The sequence below is a fragment of the Panthera uncia genome, chromosome A2 (assembly GCF_023721935.1).
Source record: "Panthera uncia isolate 11264 chromosome A2, Puncia_PCG_1.0, whole genome shotgun sequence".
In the NCBI taxonomy this organism is placed as follows: domain Eukaryota; kingdom Metazoa; phylum Chordata; class Mammalia; order Carnivora; family Felidae; genus Panthera; species Panthera uncia.
Window position 1 is genome coordinate 58559867 of NC_064816.1, and position 11876 is coordinate 58571742.

Genomic DNA, 11876 nt, shown 5'->3' on the forward strand with positions numbered 1-11876 from the left:
TTCTTTCTTTCTTTCTTTCTTTCTTTCTTTCTTTCTTTCTTTCTTTCGATGTTTATTTATTTTGAGAGAGTGTGAGCAGGGGAGGGGCAGAGAGAGAGAATCCCAAGCAGGGTCCATGCTCAGCACAGAGCTGGACGCCGGGCTCAAACTCACGAACCGTGAGACCTGAGCTGAGATCAAGAGTCAGATGCTTAACCGACTGAGCCGCCCAGGTGCCCCCTGATCTTGGTTTCTTAATTCCATTCTCTACTGAGAGGAACCAGAGCTGTTCAGAGAGATGTCTGGCCCCAGGGCTAGAGGAGAGAAAGCGCAGGCTGAGCCTGGAGTATCTTGTGCCAGGCAGCACTTGCTCAGAGTACGAGGGGTGGGGGTGGGGGGAACATGACAAAAGGACACTCCTGCCGGCTCCATCTGGGGCAACGTAAGCACCACCTAAGTAATGACAGCTACAGATGATAAGCTGCTGGGTGAGACAAGAATGTGTGTATACCTCCTGAGACAAACACACAAGAGAAATGAAAGCCCAGTGATAAAGCAGAGAAGACAGACTCTGAAAAGCACCATTAAGCCACCAGCATCGTGATGATTGAGTCACACATCGCCAGCGGAGGAAGGCTCACTGAGTGAAGTGAATGCATGCCTGGTCCCAGAGTAACGTGACAAGGGGCCGTGGGTAGCATCCTGGGGAACAGGGCCCCTCGACTTCGGGGCCAACTGTTGTGGTCACTGAGAGGACGTGTCCCTGTTGGGTACCCACCAAGAATGCAGACCCTGTGTCTGGGCTTGAGGGAACAGCAGATGAGCCCACACTGCAGGAGGAGCTGCAAGTTTCAAGTGAACCCCACAACGTGCTGCAAGCTAACCACATGGACACAGGGTGTGCATGGCTGACACAGAGCTGCTTCAGAGAAAAGGAGACGGGATGTGAAAACCTGTGGTTTGGGTGCTTCTTCACTGTAAATTACTGGGGGGTCTGAATAGGCCCGTAGATCAGATAACAGTATTGTGTTAATTTCCTGACTTTGATCGCTGTGCCATAGCTATATAAGGGAATATCCTTGTGTTTAGAAAATACACCTGCAACATTTATACGTAAAAGGGGCATTGTGGCTGCAGTTTATGCTCAGACGATTCAGAAAGAGACACGTACGTGCACAGTGAGAGAGCCGATGTAGGACGATGGTAGCAGGCAGTTAGACAATGAGTGGGACACATGCTTGCCTGCCAGCTTTCCTACAGGTCTAAAATTATATCAAGATAAAAAGTAAAAAAAAAAAATTCAAGTTGTCAAAATTTTAAGTGATCAAAAATTTTAAGTGATCCAAAATGGGGGCTCCTGGGTGGCTCAGTCAGTTAAGATGCTTGCATCTGCCTTTTGATTTTGGCTCAGGTCATGATCCCAGAGTCTTGGGATCGAGTCTGGCGTCGGGCTCTGCACTGAGCGTGAAGCTTGCTTAGGATTCTCTCTTCCTCTCTCTCTGCCTCTCTCATTTGCATGTGCGTGTGCTCTCTCTCAAAAATAAACATTCGAAAATTTATGTTTGTACTGGACTGCAGTCTGTTAAGTGTGCAGTAGCGTTATGCATGAGAAGGACATACACGGCCTAATTAAAACATACTTTATTATTATTACTTTTACTGTTTATTTAAATTTGAGAGAGAAGAGCATGCATGTGCAAGCAGGGGAGAGGCTGAGAGAGAGGGAGACACAGAATCTGAAGCAGGCTCCAGGCTCTGAGCTGTCAGCACAGAGCCTGACGCAGGGCTTGAACTCACAAACGGTGAGATCATGACCTGAATTGAAGTCAGATGCTTAACTGACTGAGCCACCCAGGCACCCCTATAACATACTTTATTACTAAAGTATGCTGATTGTTATTTGAGTTTTCAGTGAGTTACAGTCACCGATCACATTTCACCATAATAGATAAAAATAGTAATTAAAAAAGCTTGAAATCTTATGAAAATTATCAAAATGCGATGCAGACACGAAATGAGCAGATGCTGTAATGGTGCTGATAGACTTCTTCAGTGCAGGCTTGCTCTAGACCTAAAATTTGTAAAAAAACAAAACAAAACAAAAAAACACAACATCTGTGAAATGCAACAAAGCAAAGTGCATTTAAATGAGGTGTGCCTGTGTTGCGAGAGAGGGAGAGAGTAGGACAGATTATTTTAAGGAATCGCTCATACTGTTGTGGGTGTTGACAAGTCCAGTCTGCAAGACAGGGGGCAGCTGGAGACCCAGGTTGCATCCCAAGTCTAGAGGCCCCCTGAAGGCAGAATTCCCTTCCTCGTTGGGTGACCTCAGTCCTTTTCTTTTAAGGTCTTCCACTGATTGGATGAGGCCCACCCATGTTATGGAGGGTGATCTGCTTTACTCAAAGTCCTCTGATGTAAATGTTAATCTCATCTAAACGACACTTTCACCATGACATCTAGACTGGCGTTTGACCAAATATCTTGGCACCGTGGCCTGGCCAAAATGACACATAAAATTAGCCATCACATAAGTGGTCTCCTGGACTTGAATTTTTTCACTCCCCATTATGGTGTGAAGATTCACACACCATCTTTCATCTAGTTGGAGTTAACTCACGTTCACTGCTGTATAATATTCCATTGAAGGAAAATGCCACCATGACGTGGCATCGGGGCCATGGTTGCTGTCACAAACAGGCTGGGTGCTCCGGGGTTTGTTTTTCTGGGGTACACGGCTGGGGCTGCGGCTTAGGTAAACACCCAGGAGTGGTTTCCTGAGCTGTTGGGCCCATGAGAGGCTGAGTGATCTTCTCAGCCTCTGATCTTATTTTGCCCCTCGCCATGTCTGCACCCTTGGCCCTCAGCCTCTCCAGCCCTTGGTGTTGCCAGATGCTTCAGGTCTGCCCTGGAATGGATGAGACACACTTCCTCTTTGCTGCCTTAGTTGGCGTTTCCCCGATGTACAAGGGGCAGATGTCTGTCTTCATGTGTGCCGGCTCTAGGTATCTCCTTGCAGGGAAACTGCCTGTTCATGGCTCTTGCCCATGTTTCTGTCAGGCGGGGAACTCTGCGTGTCCTCAGCGCAACCGTGCTCTCTTTTCCTGTTTGCGGTTCATCTTTCCTTTTCCTTGGGTGCTCTTAGCGATGGCCTGTGTGCTGATGTACAAGCGTGTGGCAAATGCTGTAGTGTCCCCTGGCCCGTGGCCATCAGCCTGGCTGCACACTGGAGTCCAGGATCCATGTGTCCTGATGGAATTAGTCTGGGATGAGACCCACCCCAATTCTAACTGAGTGGGGCAGAGAACCTCCTGTCACTCCCCAGTGTCTAGAGGCTGCTGGATCTGAATGGGGAATAAAGAGAGTGAGTTTATGAAGACAGCACGGGGCCATCCCAGCAGGAAGGAGCAGGAGTAGAGGATGGGCTGGGGGAGCTTCTGGGCTTCCACACACACTACGTTTGGATCTGAGGGTCACTGGTGAGGGAAGTGGGCCCTGGGCGCCCTCTGTGTGCTCAGCACCTCAGGGTCTAGGTGGAGGTCGGCCAGCTCCTTGGCAGCAGTCACCACACACCTGTGTTTGCCCACACGTCCCCCAGATGCCAAGGGGCAATGAGTGTCTTTTCAGTTAAGTGAGCAGTAAATGGATCCCTTCTCACTGGGGAGGTCACTCTCGGAGGGCGCCCAATGCTGCCTGTACCTCACTCACACTGCCACCCCTGCCCTGGGCCTCAGGGACAGCTTGTGGATCTTGTGGTGGACAGTGGCCCGGGCTTTCGCTGCCTGGATTCCCACAAAGCTGTCCCCACACCCCAGCCCTGCATCTCTTCTCCAGCCTGGGCACCTCTCCCTGCCTCCCCCCTGGGATCCCAAGAGCCCAGCCATCAGCCATCACCCCCCCCCCCCCCCCCCCGCCTCCCGCCCCACTCCCTGCTGCCCCCTGGGGATCCTGGAACCTGGTCACCTCCCCTTGCCCCACCCCCCGGGGATCCTGACAGCCCCTCACATCTTCCTTGGGGGCACTGATGGCTCTCTGAGCTCTAACCGCTTTGCCCCAGGCTGACCCTTCCGGTCGCCGTCAGGTGCCTTCAAGTGCTGTGTGGCTCTAGCTGGCTGTCCTGCCTCCACCTCAGACTCCATGTGACTGAGACCCGCCCCCCAGGTCCCCTCAGGCCTGGCCCTGCTGTCCCCACTGCTGGAGGCTCGGCTACGCCATCTGCTCCCGAGGCACGTGCTGTGGCTGAACTTACCCCAAAATGGAGCCCGACACCGCGGGTCAGAGTCACAGCCCAGAGCCTTGAAAATGCCTTCATTTCCAAAGCCCGGACACTCTCCTGTCTTCACAGGACAAAAGGGCAAACTCCTCCGGGTCCAGGGGATCACACTTTCCCTCTCTTTCTAATCACTTTAGTGTTTTCCTGCCTGCCCGCTGGGGTACAAGCCAGATGCCACCCCACGTCCTCCAGATGACTGCTTCCAGGCTTAAGTCAACTTACAATCCAGGAGATAGAAATGAAGTCTTTTTAAAGTAGCATTTATTAAAGCCTCACTAAAATATTACAGGAAATTTAAAAATGAAAAAAATTGGGGCACCTGGGTGGTTCAGTCTGTTAAGTGTCTGACCTCCTGGTTCGTGGGGTTGAGCCCCTAGTTGGGCTCCCTGCTGTGAGTGGAGTGTGGAGCCTGATTGGGATTCTCTCTTCTTCTCCCTCCCCCACCCCCTTTCTCACTTGTGTGTGTGCTTTCTCTCTAAAATAAAAAAAAAAATAGGGGACCTGGGTGGCTGAGTCTGTTAAGTGTCTGACTCTTGATTTCAACTCAGGTCATGATCTCGTGTCGCAGCTCATGAGATAGAGCCCCGCGTCAGGCTCTGTGCTGAAAGTTCGGAGCCTGGAGCCTGCTTGGGATTCTCTCTCTCTGCCCCCACCCCACTCATGTTCTCCCCCACCCCCTCCCAAAATAAATAAATTTAAAAAAAAAGCAAAATGTATAATTTTATTTCACTGGATTCAGGCATGGTAAAATTGTGGGTGATTTTTCCTTTTATTTTAAATTCTCAGGGGCTCCTGGTTAGCTCAGTCAGTGGAATATATGCCTCTTGATTTTGGGGTTGTGAGTTCGAGTCCGACATTGGGTTTAGAGGTTATTTTTAAAAAATCTCAGGGCACCTGGGTGGCTCAGTTGGTTGGGCATCCGGCTTCAGCTCAGGTCATGATCTCACGGTTTGTGGGTTCGAGCCCTGTGTCGAGCTCGGTGCTGACAGCTCGGAGCCTGGAGCCTGATTCAGATTCTGTGTCTCCCTCTCTCTGCCCCTCCCCTGTTCACACTGTGTCTCTTTCTCTAGAAAATAAATAAACATTAAAAATTTTTAACAAAAAGAGGACACGCAAATGGCCGTTATGCACCTGGAAAGATGATCAACATCACTGATCATCTGGGAAATGCAAATCAAACCTGTCACACCCAGCAGGATGGCTGTTACAAAAAGAAGGAAACAGGGTGCGGGCTGCTGGGGACGGGAAAAGCGTGGCACTTCCTCAAAGAAGCAAACGTAGAGTGACCGTGTGGCGCAGCAAGTCCACTCTGAGCTACGTGCCCCAAAGCACTGAAAGCACGAAGAGGCATTTGCACACCCAAACACTGTGTTCACAATAGCATTATGCTAGCCTGCAGGCGGGAGCACCACGGTGCTGTGCTGGGCCAGGGATGCGTGGCTCGTCACTGGTCGTCCACACAACGGACGTGATCTGGCCTTTACAAGGGGAGCCTGCCATTCGCTAAGGCATGGACGGACCTTGAGGACACTATGCCAGCTGAAATAAGCCAGTTGTGAAAGAACAGAGATTGAAACGGTGAGTCCCGGGGGCTGGAGAGGGGCGGGGAGTTAGCGCTTCAAGGGCACAGTATCACTGCAAGAGGATGAGAAGGTTCAGTGGCTGGACGGCGGTGGCTGCACCACAGTTGAATGTGGTCGGTGCCACAAGGCTGCACGCTTCACGGTTACGATGGTGATTTTATATTATGTGTATTTTACCATAATTTAAAAAAGAGAAAGAAGCAGGGGCGCCTGGGGGCTCAGTCGGTTGTGTGTCTGACTCTGGGTTTTGGCTCAGGTTGTGATCTTATGGTTCGTGGGATTGAACCCCACGTCAGGCTCCAAGCTCAGCATGTAGCTTGCTCGAGATTCGCTCGCTCTCTCTCTCTCTGCCCCTCTCCTGCTCTCTCTCTCTCTCTCTCTCTCTAAAATATTTTTAAAAATTTACAAAAAAGAAAGAAGAAAGGCAAAGCCCAAGTGCCTTGCTGCTCAGAACGCAGGGACACGTTGGGTGACCAGAGCCCTGAGGCCATGTTCGAGGCCACGTTCGAGGAGTTTGATGAGGCTGGAAGAGGGCCTGGAACTTTAAAGGAACTCAGGCATTTTTGCCAGAATTTGGGGCTGGGTGGGGTGGGAGGCTGGGGAAGGATGGCAGACCGAGGTAGTCCCAGACACGGAAGGACGCTCATGTGGAAGGGGCTTCCGTGGTGGGTGACATGTGGGACTTAGCTGCCACAAAGTCTGATTTCAGCTCAGCAAGAAAGAAAACTTTCTATGCATTTGGGCTCTGACCCATGTGGCACAGCGGGTCTCCTGATGTGGCCTGAGTAGGACCGGGTGCTCCACTGCAGGGCCCACCCACCACACTGGGAGAAGCCCCTGCCTGCCACCAGCACCTTCCCCCAGATGAGAAGGCCTGTGGCCCCTTCCAGGTCTGGCGTCAGCTGTGCCGGATTCCTTTGGTGACCACAGGGCCTTGGCATCTCCCTGTGGGGAGCTACAATCTGAGAGTGGCCTCAGGGAAGAGGCTCATTGCCTTTCCTGTCTCCCTAGGGTCTTTGGCAGAAAGAGGCTGTTTCCCCCAGGTGAGAAATGAGAGTCACCTTGGGGTGTGTTGAAGACAGCAGGCCCCCGACAGAGCCACTTGTGCTGAGGCCCACGCCAGTGCTCTTGGACCCAATACCTTGACTTGCCCACACTCCCAGCCCCCCAGAAATGTGACCTCTCACTAGCCGACCTGGGATTTCTTGTCAGCACCAGGCGCTAATCTGCCGATACACCCCTTCCCTTCCCCTGAGGAGTGCCACCTTGCCGGAAGTGACGCCTTCCTTGCTAATAATTTCCTTCTTTCTGCCCCCGCTCTGCCTTTAGATACCGATGTCCTGTGCAGCTCCCTCCTTGGGACTCCTTTGTATTTGCTGGATGGGTTGCTGCCCGATTCGTGAATCATTGAATAAAGCCAATTAGGTCTTCAAATGTCCTTGAAGGAATTTTTATTAATTTAATATCTGAAATAACGTCCTTTTTTTTAGTTTTTAAAGTTTATTAACTTTGAGAGAGAACGAGAACCAGCAGGGGAGGGCCGAGAGAGAGGGAGACAGAGGACCTGGAGTGGGCTCTGCACTGACTGCGGACAGCCTGATGTGGGGCTTGAACTCTGAAACAGTGAGATCATGACCTGAGCCAAGGTCAAGGGTCGGATGCTTAACCGACTGAGCCACCCAGGCGCCTCTGAAATAACTTGTAAACCTACACTTGGGGTCAAATACTCAAATTGGGCCTGATGTGTCAGATGTGGAAGGAGTGGACATGGGATCCTTCATTCCTCCCAGGGGGCCTGTGGCCTCCCCGCAAGTGTGGCATTGTTAGGTCACACCGTCTACTGACAACCTGCTAAGGGGGGTCCAGGAGAGGCCTTGACCTTTAGGAGGGCCAGGGCTGTAGGTGAGTCCAGCAGCTGAGTGCAGGTTGAGGAGGAGACGGAGAAACCGGGGGCTTCAGCAGGGCCTCCTGCCCGCCCCCTGGTGGCCTCGCGCCGTCCCAGAGGGGATCCAGCCCCCCCACCCCGCCCCACATCTCCCCCCCCCACCCTGCCCCACCTCTCCTCCCCCACCCCTGCGGCTCCGGTTCTCTCGAGTCCCTCCTGAATGATCTGCTGGGTGTCTGTGGCCCAGAGCTCCACGGCCACGCTGTCCTCCACCAGCCACACGGCTCTGGGAGTCCAAACTGAGATGCGAATCAGGTGGAAACACACAGTGGGTGTTGGATAGTACCGAAAAGGGTAAAAACTTTAATCATGTTTATACTGGTTACCTGTTGAAATTATAATGTTTTCGATAGATTGTGTTAAATAAAACATGATTAAAATCCACTTCACCTGCTCATTTTCTCTCTCTCTTTTTAAATATTTATTTTTGAGAGAGAGACAGAGCACGAGCAGGGGAGAGGCAGAGAGAGAAGGAGACACAGAATCCGAAGCAGGCTCCAGGCTTTAAGCTGTCAGCACAGAGCCCGGTGGGGGGCTCGAACTCATGAACCATGAGATCATGACCTGAGCCGAAGTTGGACGCTTAATGGACTGAGCCCCCAAAATCTCCTCTAAAATGGGTACTGGAAGACTGAACATGCCATCTGTGTCTTGACCCCTCTTGCCGTTGGACTGTGCTGTTCTGCATTGTCAGCTCCCAGGCTTTGGGGTTTCCAGGGCAAGCCAAGTCCCCCGGGTCTGACCACTGGCTTTCTGCTTTGCTACGTAAGCACTGCTGGCTGAAAACAGGCATCCTGCCTGCCGAGAGGCGTAAGCGTGGTCAGAGTAGAAAATGCGAGGGGCGCCTGGGGAGCTCAGTCAGCTAAGTGTTAGACTTCGGTTCAGGTCATGATCTCATGGTTCATGAGTTCAAGCTCTGCATCAGGCTCTCAGCTGTCGGTGTAGAGCATGCTTTGGATCCTCTGTCCCCCTCCCCCCCGCCCCCACTGGGTCTCTCTCTCTCTCTCTCTCTCTTTCAAAATAAATAAACAAACAAAAAGAGTAGAGAACAGTGAGCCACTCTCCACTGCCACTGATGCACTTTCTTGCTTCCCTGTGGACGCTGGTCTCTCTTCTAGGTGCCCACAGAGTGTGCAGGTGCCCTGCGAGCAGCCGTGGCCCCAGGTGGCGATCGTTGGGCTGTGGGTGTCCAGTACCCGTTAGAGCCGTGTGAGGCAGGTGTGGACACAGTGGATGCCCAGGCGGCTGGAATCCATGCCCGGCAGGACAGGCTCAGTCCGGAGACCTGGGTCCTGAGCGGCGCAGTCCCGGCATTGACCGTGACCCCCACAGCCCATGTGTTTCCAGACCCACAGTACAGGCTGCCTCCGAGCATAGTCAGGGCTGTGGTTTGGGCTCACGAGACTCGCCCTAAGACGCACAGCCCACGCTCGGACATGAGCTCCGGGGCAGGGGTGAGTAACAGGAAATGGACACAGTGCACCACGGGGAGGTCCCCCTCCTGGCTCCCCAAAACTGTAAGGAAGCTACAACTGCTCTGTATGACTCCTCTCGTTTGTGCAGGTGACCCTCCTTCCTTAGCATTACGTTTCCGTCTCGGTCCTGAGGGTGGCCCGGTGCTCCCTGCGTGGTGGCCTGCCGCACGCAGCTCACATCCCTGCGCCTGCGCATTGCCCCGGCTCTGGGCCATCTGTGCTGGCCAGTTGTGGGGTGCGTGTGGCTCCCCGAGGTGCTGTCAGAGCCGCTGGCCCGCAGCCGGTCTGCCCCCGCCGCCGTCCTCCCGCAATTCGCTCCCCTCTGGGAGCCTGCGTGGACTGCTTCAGCACCTCAGAGCCTGCCTGCCTGCCACCATGAGGATGCGGCTGCCAGAGCACCATGCATGACACAGGTATGCCGCCCTCCCCCGGATGGCTCAGCAGAAGGAGGCTGCGACTCGATTTCAGGGTCGCGAGTTCGAGCTCCATGTAGAGCTTGTTTGAAAAATAAATTAAAAAATAAAACAACCAAAAAACCCTTCCCCTGTATGCTACGATTTCCCATTTCATCAGTTGCCATGTTATTTCACGTATGCGTTTTTTTTCTTTTTTATGAGAGCATTTTGCTTTTCACATAGCTCTGTACAGACATACGACACACATATATGCATACATATACATTTTTCTGTCACATTCTATGCCTTGCTCTCATGCTTACAAAGATTTCCCATTGGGGGACCTGGGGGGCTCAGTCGGTTAAGTGTCGGACTCCGGCTCAGGTTGTGATCTCACAGTTCGTGAGTTTGAGCCCCAGGTTGGGATATGTGCTGGCAGCCCAGAGCCCGCTTCAGATCCTCTACTCTACCTTCTCTGCCCCTCCTGAGAGCTCTCTCTCTCAAAAACGAACAAACATTAAAAAACAAAGATTTCCCATCGCTAAGGTAATATAACTATTTAGATGTATATTAATCAAGTTTTCTTTTACATTTGATACTTTTATCAACCTAGATTAATTTTAGTAACATCTCCCAGATACCTAGTAATTTACCCCAAGAACACTTATTGGGAGGGCAGCAGTTTTTGTTGCTGTTCTTACCATATTTCATAACCTTAGAATGGAATTGTGCTGTGGGCTCCCTGTCTTGCATTGGTCTGTTCTTCCTGTCTGTGGGTATCCAGGGGCCTCGAAGGTAGGAGGGCGTGTCCTCCTGATTGTGTGGTAACTGTGCGCCTCTCTGGCTATTTCCATGTGTTATTTCTTCTGGATGATTTTAAAACATGATAATATAATGCTTGTATTTAATGTAATTTATATGCTATGTGACAAGCCTCTTCATGACCCTAGAGAGAGAGCTGATAAAAGTCAAGTGCATTTACAATTAAAAACTCAATAAGAAATGTGTCTAGGGGCGCCTGGGTGGCTCAGTTGGTTAAGCACCCAACTTCGGCTCAGGTCATGATCTCACAGTTCGTGGGTTCGAGCCCCGCCTCGGGCTCTGTGCGGACAGCTCAGAGCCTGGAGCCTGCTTCAGATTCTGTGCCTCCCTCTCTCTCTACTCCCTCCCCTGCTCCTGCTCTATGTCTCTGCCTCTCAAAAATAAATATTAAAAAAAAAGCATAAAAAAAGAAATGCATCTATTTCCTGAATAATCTCAGGCTGAAAGCCAAAATCCCCCACATGGGAGCACGATCCAGGCATCCCCTCGATCAAGAAGGCGATAGTGACTTTCACTGCCCTGCTTATTATTTAAGTTTTTTTTTTTTTCCCTGCAGGAACTATTCTAGAAGTCTTGAGAATAAAAATGCAGGAGATAAATGAAATCCAGGTATTAAAATCACAAAGCAGAGGACGAAGAGAGTTCCGTTCTCACAAGATAAGGCTTTGCACTAGGAAAACACGGGAGGGTGGGGATCACAGGAACGTGGCACGTCAATGCAGGGGGCCTGTGACGGGTCACATAGGCACACGGTAATACTCAGAGCCACCTCTAAACACACAGACACACGGAGAGGTAGACTCAAAAACACCATCGGTAAATGAAAGTAGGACTCAGGTCTACGGGAGGGAAGATACTGTCACTGAATGGTGCTGGATACTGAATGTCCATGTGGGAAAACCAATGAACATGTACATTTACTTTACACCAGACGCAAAAACTAATTCCAGACAGATCACAGACCCAGACGTATAAGTGAAAATCGTAGCGCTGGGGCACCTGGGAGGCTCAGTCGGTTAAGCATCTGACTTCGGCTCAGGTCATGATCTCATGGTTCATGAATTTGAGCCCCGCATCGGGCTCTGTGCTGACAGCTCAGGCACAGCACCAGGTCTGGCCTTGGCTGGGGGTGTCTGGGGGAGGTCTTCTCCCATAAAAGGCTCCTGCCTCCTTTTGGTGACCCTCCCTTGGGCTGGCCGCGCCCTGGGGGGCCCTTTCCTCCTGCCGCAAGTGCATCCCGAGGGCCCACCTGGTGTGGTCCCATGACGAGGTCCGACGACTCCCCTCAGCCAGGAGGTTTGCGCCCATCTGATGGGCAGCTGGTGAGCCAGGCGCTCTTGTTGTTTCAGGTCTTTCCAAGACCATGGGCAGACCACCCTCTCCTGTGAACACCCTTTCCAGACA